Source organism: Pantherophis guttatus, chromosome 7, assembly GCF_059756535.1.
Source record: "Pantherophis guttatus breed Tessera chromosome 7, ASM5975653v1, whole genome shotgun sequence".
In the NCBI taxonomy this organism is placed as follows: domain Eukaryota; kingdom Metazoa; phylum Chordata; class Lepidosauria; order Squamata; family Colubridae; genus Pantherophis; species Pantherophis guttatus.
In genome coordinates this window covers 26763057-26773481 of record NC_142069.1, presented here as the reverse complement: position 1 = coordinate 26773481, position 10425 = coordinate 26763057, and the positions used below count along the sequence as shown (strand labels likewise).

Sequence of the window (10425 nt, the reverse complement as noted above, 5' to 3'; positions counted from 1 at the left end):
TCCACTGGCAGACATACTGGAAGTAGCCAATTTGAAATAATTCCCCCACTGCCCACAGTGGAGCGGCTCTGGAAGACCATTTCTCAAGGACACCAGAGGAGGAAGAATGTTCACACCACTCCTAGGTGACCAGTAAGTTCAGAATCGATTCCATCCATAGGAAGTCATCTAATGATGACCCTGACCAAATGGGTCCTGAAATGTGTTAAGAAGCCTTAGTCCTGTGAAAAATGTAGCAATCTGTTCCTTAAAAGGGAAGCAATACTGCATCCAATTTTGGTCACCACACTATAAAAAAGATGTTGAGACTGTAGAAAGAGTAACCAAGATGATTAGCAACCAGAGAAGAGCAACCAAGATGATTAGGGGACTGGAGGCTAAAACATACAATGAACGGTTGCGGGAACTGGGCATGGCTAGTCTAATGAAGAGAAGGATCAGGGTAGACATGATAGCAGTGTTCCAATATCTGAAGGGCTGCCACAGAGAGGAGGGGATCAAGCTATTTTCCAAAGCACCTGAAGGCCAGACAAGGAATAATGGATGGAAACTGAACAAGGAGAGATTCAACCTGGAAATAAGGATAAATTTTCTGACAGTGAGAGCAAACAACCAATGGAACAACTTGCCTTCAGAAGTTGTGGGAGCTTCATCACTGGAAGCTTTCAAGAAGAGACTGGACTGCCATCTATCAGAAATGATGTAGGGTCCCCTGCTTGGGTGGGTTGGACTAGATGAGGGGTCTCCAACCTTGGCAACGATACAACTTCTGGACTTCAACTCCCAGAATTCCTCAGCCAGCACGTGCTGGCTGAGGAATTCTGGGAATTGAAGTCTACAAGTCATAAAAAATTGGCAAGGTTGGAGACCCCTGGACTAGATGACTTAGGTCCCTTCCAACTCTGTTAATGTATAATCGGCTCAAGATGAGTTGAAGCTGCCTCAGATATAGTTTATGGATGTGATGAAGGAAACATCATGAGACAAAACAAAACGATAGAGGGACATACCATGGCCGAGACAGTGCAGGGTGTGGGAATTGTGGCTCCATGGATGTCTCTAAGCACACCCAGTACTGCGGGTGATGTGCATATGTACGCATGGAGAAAGAGGGAGTGTGGAAGAGATCATTCGTTTAGAACACAACCCACGAAGTGCCAGTTTCAGAGGAGTCCCCATGGAAACTGGGAAGACCACAAGACGAGCACAAAAGGTTTATGAAACTAAAACAGAAGCATCAGCTTGCCAGGGTCTACTTTCTGGCTTCAGTGAAAAGTCAGCTTCTTGTTTCGCTCTGGAATCTGATTACCCAGCCTTCTTTTTCTTCTTTTCTTCTTCTTTTTTTTTTTTTGAAAATGTGAAACTGTCAGATGCACCTCGAAGTGATAAAAGTCTCCCCCCCGCAACATCTCCTTGCAAACTTTTAGTCGCGCTACCTTCCTCGGGATGGGAAAGTAGGAGGGAGAAATTAGGATGCGAGTCTTTAGCGCCGCGCGCCGCTTCTGAAATTCGGCGCCGAGAGTTCGGAACGAGCAGCGAAACCATACATTCGGGACGCTTTTCCCGGCCCCTTTGGGGAGCTTTGGATCTAGAACAGCCCCCCACCCCTGTGTTCCTCATGAGCCCTTTGCACCGATCATCTCGCCACAGGTAGTCCGTGGGGAATCCCGCGGCGCTCTCCGAGTAGGGAGGGCAGGCGTGAGACCGCGCGCACTTGTTCGCTTTGGGTACTTGGCACGGACCAGGTTTTTTCCTCATCGACGGCAACCGCGGAGCCGGGTGGAGGAGCAGAGCCGGGCGACCTTAAAGGAAAGGTCTTATCCTAGAACAGCCCGGTACGTGAAAAAGAAAGGGGCTTCCTTCCCGCAACTGGAAGCAAAGGTCGCCCTGGCGCCGGCCGCTCGCTCGCTCCCTCCCATTTCTGGCTCGCTCTCCCGGAGCGGATGAAGGAGACACGGGAGGGGGCGGGGGGCGGGAGAGGGGGTGGGCCTCTGCAGCAGGGGGTCTCTCCTGGTTGGGCCCTCGTGCGCCGCCTGTCACTGGGCGGCGTGTATGTCGGCGGCCTGGCCCCGCCTCGCCTCTTCGCAGCCCGCGGCGCGGACAGAGATGACACAGAGCCTCGGTGGCTACAGCTGCCTTGAGCCGCGGCTCTTCGCTCCTCTGCCGTCCTGAGGCCGGGTGGGCGCGAGGGCGAGGAGTCTCTTGGCATCACCCGCGAGGAGGAGGAGGAGGAGGAGGAGGAGGGGAAAGAGGGAAGGAGGGAGGGAACGGCGGCGGCGGCGGCGCTGCTGCCGCCGCTTTCACTCGGTTTCCCCGCAAGCGAGAGAGGCTACCCAGGGCAGTAAGCAGGCTTGCTAAGCGCCGCCCGGGAGCCCGCCTTCCCCTGTGGAGAGGGGGCCGCTGGGCTGCTGGCATGGTGGCATTTGGACCGGCGGCGGGGCGCTGCTGAGAAAAAGCCCAGCCGGCGACCAAGAGAGTGAAGGAGTGAGTGAAGCCGAGGCAGCAGCCCCAAGCGCAGCGCGGCTCCCCAGGCCGGGCCGCCACCTCTTCCTCTTTAGTCGCCCGCGGTCTTCTCGGGGGGCTTTCCCCGCCAACCTCGCCAAACCACAGCCGGGCCTGGCGTTCCCCGCAAGGCGTGCCTGCAGGCCCCGGGGAGGCCGCGGCGGAGCTTGGCAGACCCGCCTCTGCCCCGGCCACCTCGGGGTCCCGCGGGCCGACGCCGGCGGGGGCCTCGGTGCGGCTCGGGGAGGGGCGCGCGGCCGGCTCTAGGGAGTTGCCTCCCCCAGGCAGCATGGAGAAAGACGGAGCGGGCAGGCCCTGAAGAGGCAGCCGGGGAGAGGGGGGTGCCTGATTCTGCCAAGTCTTCTTCCTCCCCGCTTCCCACCCCCACCCCCCCAGTTCCGCTGATCTCACCCAAATTGGGCCGACCGGAGCTTCCCCAGCCTGGGACCGCTGGAGGGACCCCGCAGCGCCGGGCTCACTTGGAGCGGAGCCTTGTTTTCTGTGGCAGCTCCCCCTCCCCGCTTCGCAGCGTCTCCAGCGAATTAAAGCCGGACCAGGACGAGGGGCTTGCCCCCTGCTCGCCCGGCGAGTTCCTACGGCGGAGCAAAACAACCACCCGGTTTAGAAAAGGCCAGTGTCACCCGGGGATCCCCCACTGGCAAAGACTTGAGAGCTTTCCGCGGCGGCGGCAGCGGCAGCAGCAACCACAGAGAAGGTAAGGGGTTGCTCAGGGCTTGGGCGGTGATGCTCGATCGGCTTGGCGTTGCTTTGTGGTGAAGGAGGAAAAGGGGAGCGCTTTTTCTCTCTCCCCCCCCCCGATTCTTTGTTTTTTGCCCCCCTCCCTTTAAAATTCTCGCGCACTCCGATCCCGCACAATATTTCTGTAGAAGGAGATGTGCTTTCTATGCACTCCCTCTCTCCAAGGGTCTGGTAGAATTGTAGCTTTAAGGCTGATGCTCTGTTGAAGGGATCCAAAATAAAGTGGTTTATTGTACCTATAACATTGAGGAACGCACTGCATCCTTGGGAATAAGTATCCCAAATCTGAATGGATCTGCACAGGATCAGAGCAACTGCAAAACGTTCACTAGTAGAGGATGTACCTTTTTTCAGTAGCTGACAAAGAAACCCTAGATTTTATTTGGAACTTAAGGCACTTGTGTTAAGATTGAAATTCCTCCGTAGAAAAAGTAACTTTTGACTGCTTTTCACTTTTTTTTTTTTAAAAAAAAATGTTGTTTCTGGATCTGGGACTTTAAAAAGTTGGGAGAAATGTCACTTGTTACCTGTCATTGAAAAGATTGTTTCAGGAGACTTTGTAAGTGAAGAAGTTGGGCGAAGTGGACTTTTTTCCCCCCCATAATACTTGGATATTCTGGAAGTGTTCACCCTGAACACAAAAGATTTCAACTTATTAGTGAGACTTTAAATCTCCTCACTGACCTCAATCAGATATTTTCACTGTAGAGTCCAGACTGCATGACAGCATGGCGGGGGAGAGGTAGGGGGGGAGTGTTAGAATCCTATTAGTATCACTATTGCATTATATGCCACTTTTATAAAAAGGGATTAGAAGGTGGAATAGCGAAGAGGAACATGTTTACAGTTAGAGTAGAAATTCCTGTTAATCTCAGTATTTATACAAATACGTAATTTTTGAGCCAGTTTCTTAATATGAGAGAAGGTGAAACATGTCTTAGGCATTGAGAAAAAAGAGAAATTTGCCCTAAAATAAAGATACAGATGAAGCCGATGAAGATTTAGAAACAAATGTGCAGTTTGTCCATAAACATGGGCATCCTTAACTAAGCATCAGTTTGCCAAATGAGGCATACATTTTTAATAATTTATTATGTTAACTGTAATTGGAAGAATTATCTGTGATCTACAGAAATACTAATACATGTAATAAAATATCCAGTGGACAGCTTTGATTAACTTGAAAGCTTTCCTTTTACATCAGAATTATATTCTACCCTTTGTTTAAAATGGCACAGCTAGCAAAAGACCTTCTTCTTTATCTACAGATAATTGCTGGTGTATCCACACCTGAAGGTATGTTAATTAGCATGCTAGAAAGGTCACTTCAACATTTCCACAAGCAAGCTTTCTGGCTGCTTTGACTTAAGCGATTACATTCAATAAAGAGCTGTCACATTATCAGCTGTGTCCACTTCTTTTCCAGGATGAATGGGCAGTAAACATTTTTCAGTCTTCTCTGAATTTATTAAAGCCAGTCTCCTCCCTTAATAGACAATGTGGTTAAATGGGATCTTTTCAAGGAATGGATTGCTTTCAACTCATTAAGTACAATGTTAGATGACTATTTAATTGAAAAAAGGGGGGGTATTATACACTGCTTACATTTCTGCAACAGATTTTTGTTGTTACACTGTCTATGTATTGTATCATTTAATTCATTAAGTTCGTTTCCCTGGGGAACAAATAAACAATGTATTGACTCTGTAGAGGTAACATGAAGTTTGTCAAGGCTTTCTTTAAGTATTGCTATAAATATTCCTAATTTATAGTCTGCATTCCACATCTATCTGATATAGACCTCTTTTGGCTGTGTAAAACATTTCTTAATGAAGACTCTTTTTGTATTATCATTAAAGACAGCAAGTAAAGGTTTTTGTCATAGTTGACTGATTCTGGAGGCATAGGTGAAAATGTTTTAATTAAACAGCTGTAAAATCTTGAGCAGTTAGCCCTGAATTTCTCTTTTCATATTATTCTTTGCCTTATGTGCTTAGAATGGAATATGATAGACAAAGCTAGATGCTAAGATGTAAAATCATTAACTTAGCATGCTAAGCAGTGTTGCATAACTATAGTATACTTTTAATATAATGAGCTAACTTTTTAAAATGTATTTCACTTTGTTCACCAAATAAAATAACTCAAGAGTTATTGAGTGACTCTTAAGTCTGATCTTAAGTAAACTCACTTTGCATAAATTCAGCTAGATTAATGAATTTGCTATGAGATAAATATGTGGGAATTGTGTTGTTTTGCCTTGACCATCTTGAGATTTGAATTCAGTGTGCCAAGTTAGAGTGGTATACGATTTGCAGTGTTGTAGGCAAATGATATGGGCATTTTGGACTGGAAAGCTATTATTCAATTTTTATCTTAAATATTGGAAGTAGAGCTGGGAAGAATCCAACAAGAACACAAATGAACACAAATTCTAAAGGATTCTCTAGCAATATTTGGAAATTTTCAAGTTGTCAGTGCTTTCTAATAGAATATTTATAGACTTCGTTTTCTCAAACTTTGTGGGAAAGAAAACTGAAGTGACCACCGGGATTTTCAGATAAGTCTTTAAATCAGGATTGATTTGTAAGCAGATAAATAGAGATTGTCTCCCTGGCCTTGATTCCAATTATGAGTTCTCTTAGGCTTCCATTTAATTTTAGTAAAATTAAGAGGTTTGAGTAATTATTTCAGGATGTAGTTATATGGCAATGGAAATGCTAAATTAAATGTGTTAGTGAGTGTGAATGTGATGGTAATTCAGATCAAGTACAAGGAGTTATGCACTGTACTCTCTGGAATCTTAGTATATTAGCTGTTAAAGATAATGATGACCCTTTTAGCTAAGAGGACATGCATCTGAATAAGATGAATGATAAATCACTCTGTACTCAAAATGTCATATAAATTACTCTTTATCATCTTTGTACCTAAGAAATACAGAAACTTTAATAAATGAACCAAAGGATGCTTACTTTTCCCCTGTAGTTTCAAGAAGCACCTGGGAGTACGCCATTGGAATAACATTTTAATTTTATATAGCAATAGTGCTGAGTAAATTGCTATTTGTATTCTTCAATCTTCTATTCAGCAATATATTAGAACAATTACTATTGTTGCTATTCTTGGCCTCTCCCAGTACATTGGAAATCTAGTAAGTAACTACAATGAGCCCAAAGTTTAATAAAATTGATAGAAAAATCTAACTTAAAATTAAGTAAGTTCAGGAATTCCTACCACCTTGACTTTTTTGGGGGGGGGTTACTTATGGGATCACAACTTTGGTTACTTATGGGATCATTAAGGCTTAAATGATCACATTAAATAAGGCTTAAAGGGCAGGTAAAAATCTGCAGTGGCTGCATAGTCATTGATAGGTAATTGACTTGGCAGCTTTGCGGTTGAAGGTGCACAAGTTATGCCATCTATATTAAGGCTAGTGCATTTCCCCCCATTTTTTTTCTTCCTGAGTCCTGCCTAGAATCATTATTTTGGCTGAATGTCTTGGCTGATGTCATGCATTAGCAGTTTTCCCCCCTTCTATTCAATCGTCTGATTCTTGGAGACTGTCTGGACAAATCTCTACAATTTTCTTGGCAAAGTTTTTTTTAAAGGTGGCTCACCATTCCTTCCTTCCCTAGGGCAGAGAGAAAGTGACCGGCCCAAGGTTACCAGCAAGCTTTGTGCCCAAGTCGGCACTGGAACTCAAGAGCTTTCTGGTTTCTAGTCTGATGCCTTAACCACTACACCATACTGGCTTTCTGATTAGCAAATACTTAAAATAGCTATACTTTGGGAATGCACTGGAATATACTTGAATATGTACTAATATTAGTAGTGCTAGAAGGTAAAACTAATAGCTAAGAAAATGGCAGATATCCTGTCTGTTTTTTTAAAAAATAATATATATGTTAGATTTGAAATTTCATTATACAGAAATTTAATAATCCTTTTAGATGTTGAAGGAGTATACATGAAAGAGAACTGGAATAGGGCTGAATACTAGAATGCTAGGTACTCTGTATGCAAGCTATTGAACTTTATTGGAATTCTAAAATTTCTCTAAATACAATGTTGACCAGACTAACATGGAATTTACAAATGTACTAGAGGGATTGAAACATACATACATACATACATACATACATACATACATACATACATATGTCTCTGTGTGTATGTGTGTGTTTGATAATAAGTGATTATTATTAGAACATTACACGTAGGAAAAGTAATTTTCTTCATAAATAAATTGTGTTGGTGCCCAGAACTATCTCTTCTGTGAGTTTTATTCAGCATCTGTTACTTTGTGTGTCTCTTGTGGAAATGAAATGTTCTTATGTATTCTGCAGCAATGCACAGTGCTACAAATTTGCCTAATCATCTGAGCATTTCTTGTTACACAGATATCTATGTTCTTACAATATGGAAATAGAAGTATTTCCATATTAGCTGTCAAAATCTAATTTTGATAATTGTCCTTTTTAGTTATGTATCTTGGAGCCCAGATATTGGGCTAAATTGATACTAGACAAGAGTGGCCATAAAATGATTCGTTTAATTGGCTATGTTAGTATTCTTGAAACCATAATGCTTATAGTTTTTTTCAACAAAAAATGCGTTCACATTAAATACATTATGTGTGAATTCAGGTGGTAGAAAAAGACTGATGGATAATTTGGGATGGAGGATTAATTCCCTGATTACAAACTTTGACTCTGTACAAGGATCATAAACTATAAACTAAAGTTTAGGTTTAAAATGTTTCATTGAGGCTAATATTTTTAAATTGAAGTAGCTGTACTTCATTTTTAGGTAAGGGAAAATTTTGTTTTGTGTTCTACTAAATTGTGTCTAGGATGCATCCATAGAATATATAAACATTGAGGTCACTTTTGTACTTAACAGTGCATTTTAGACGCCATTGTTTCTAAAGAAGAATCTGCAATCATTGTGAAGTTGCTTTTGTCGACCCACAAAAGTTGGCCACACCAGATTATTCAAAACAAGTGTATGTAGGTAACATTCTTTATAGTATTAGATTATTAGATAAAATGTATTTATAGGATAAGCAATTATTTTGACCAGAAAAGCTCTATGAAATTCTGTATTCTGTTATGAAATTTGATTGGGGGTGGTGGTGTTACTTGTTTGTTTTTATTTGTAAAAAAAAAGTAAGCAACATGTAGAAATGCAAGTTTCAAGCACTAATCTTACTTGGTTGTTCTCAATGCTCATACTTTGTACTGACCACATGCCACTGGTGAATTACTTGTTAGATATTTGCTTTCCAGTTATGTAAACCATAAACCCGATGAGCAAACTACAGAAAATTCCAACTTAAATATTTTCTAGGCAAAACAATAAAGCGTGAATGCATACATTCTCTAGAGACATTAGTGAGAGAACCCAAAGCTGGCGTTAATGAGTGGGCATGCTGAAATGCAAAAATAGAATTAGAACAATTGAGATGAGGTCTCTTTATATTTTTCCCTTCTGATTTTAATGGTAATTTTGGATCACCATCAATCACTATGAATCACAAACCTTTTGGGTAATTAGATATTTCTGGCACCAAAAATGCCATCTTCCACCTGAGCCAAACCAATACTTTATGTCTTGTTCTTTGATAACAACTTGGTTCTCCTATATATTCTTGTCTTCACTTTAGGTTTTGGTGCAAATGAGAATTGACAGTAGTATCTATAACATCTCTCAGGCTTAACTGCCTAGAGACACTGTATAAACCATAGCTAAGCAACAGCAACGTGTAAGATTTCTGTCATCATAACAAGGAAAAACTCAATCAATGTGAATATATGCCACATTAGTGCATTTCATGCTCTGCTGACTTCCAGTTCAATCTTGGATACAATACAAGTTTTGATGCTCTTCATTTATGTCTTTCAGGATTGATGCAAATTCTATTAAAGTCCATGAGAAGGTTTCATGGGTCTTCCATTGGGTTTAGAAGAACTCTAGTTTGTTAGAATCAGGCTTCTTGGTATGTTGTAGTTGGTGTAGCAAATCAGCAATACTATTATATATCTCACAGTTAAATTTGTGCAGAGTATACAGATAGTTGTTTAATGACTGGTCACTTAGCGACCATTCATAGTTACAACAAATCCCCCAAAGGCCGTATGGCTCCTTTCTGGAGTTCTGATGGTTGCAATTATCCCCACAGTCACATGACTGCATTTCAGATCCTGGCAACTGGCTCACCTTTTCAGCAGGTTGCAGCATTCCTTAGTCACATGGCCATGGTTAATGACATTTGTTTGCCTGTTTTCAGCAGTTTCTGGCAAAAAACACCCATAGGAATACATTGATTTGCTTAGCAACCTTTGTATTTATTTAATAACCCTTGTAAAAAAAAGTCATAAAATCAAGTCTGATCACATGGGTACTTCAATATATAACCATCATGACTTACAGTGGAAATTCTAGGCTCCATTAAGGACATCATATTGTCACATATTGACACACAAGTCAAGGATTACCATATGCTCATTTTTTAAAGATAAGACTAATTAGATTTTTAAGAAAAGTTTAAGAACCCAGCTTCAGACATACTGATAATTCCACCATGACCTCCCCTCTTCCTGGTTTGAAGTTTATATGATTAGGAATAGAAAGAGAAGAATAAAAATACTTTCTCTTTCTTATAGTAAATGCTTGTAATTATCTTTTAAAAATTATTTTAGCCAAAGTCGTCCAAAGTGAAGTATACTTTTGGATCACTTTCATAATTGTTTGGGGAATTACACATATATGATGTGAGGCCTTCTCTATGTATGTGTATTCCTGAAGTTTCTTGTGTCTGCTAAGATTGGGGATAAATTGTTGGTCTTTAAATAGGGTTAAAAATACATCTGTGATGTTTTTTAGTGAATGACATGATTGATTTTGTTTCAGTTGTTTTAGATCAATAACATTAGTTTTTTTATTATAAAGTATGTGTGTGCATGTCTTAAAGCCAGTGTTGTTGTTTTTTTGACTCCGTGCAACTGCCTGGACAAGTCACTGTGATTTTCTTGGGAAGATTTCAAAAGCTGTTTGCCATTGCCTGCTTCCTAGGGTTGAAAGAAAGTTACTAGCCAATGTCACCTAGCTGGCTTTATATCTAAGGTGGGAGACAAGAACTCACACTCTTATGATTTG

General features: G+C 41.8%; 1 protein-coding gene across 1 annotated transcript in view; it reads left to right on the top strand.

The window, feature by feature from the left end:
- Positions 1-2031: 2031 nt before the first annotated feature.
- LARGE1 (LARGE xylosyl- and glucuronyltransferase 1) overlaps positions 2032-10425 on the top strand; it is a 382380-nt gene continuing 373986 nt past the window's right edge. Inside the window, exon 1 of the mRNA XM_034403814.3 lies at positions 2032-3217. The gene's annotated coding sequence lies outside the window, so the exon portion shown is untranslated. The remainder of the gene's footprint in view (positions 3218-10425) is intronic.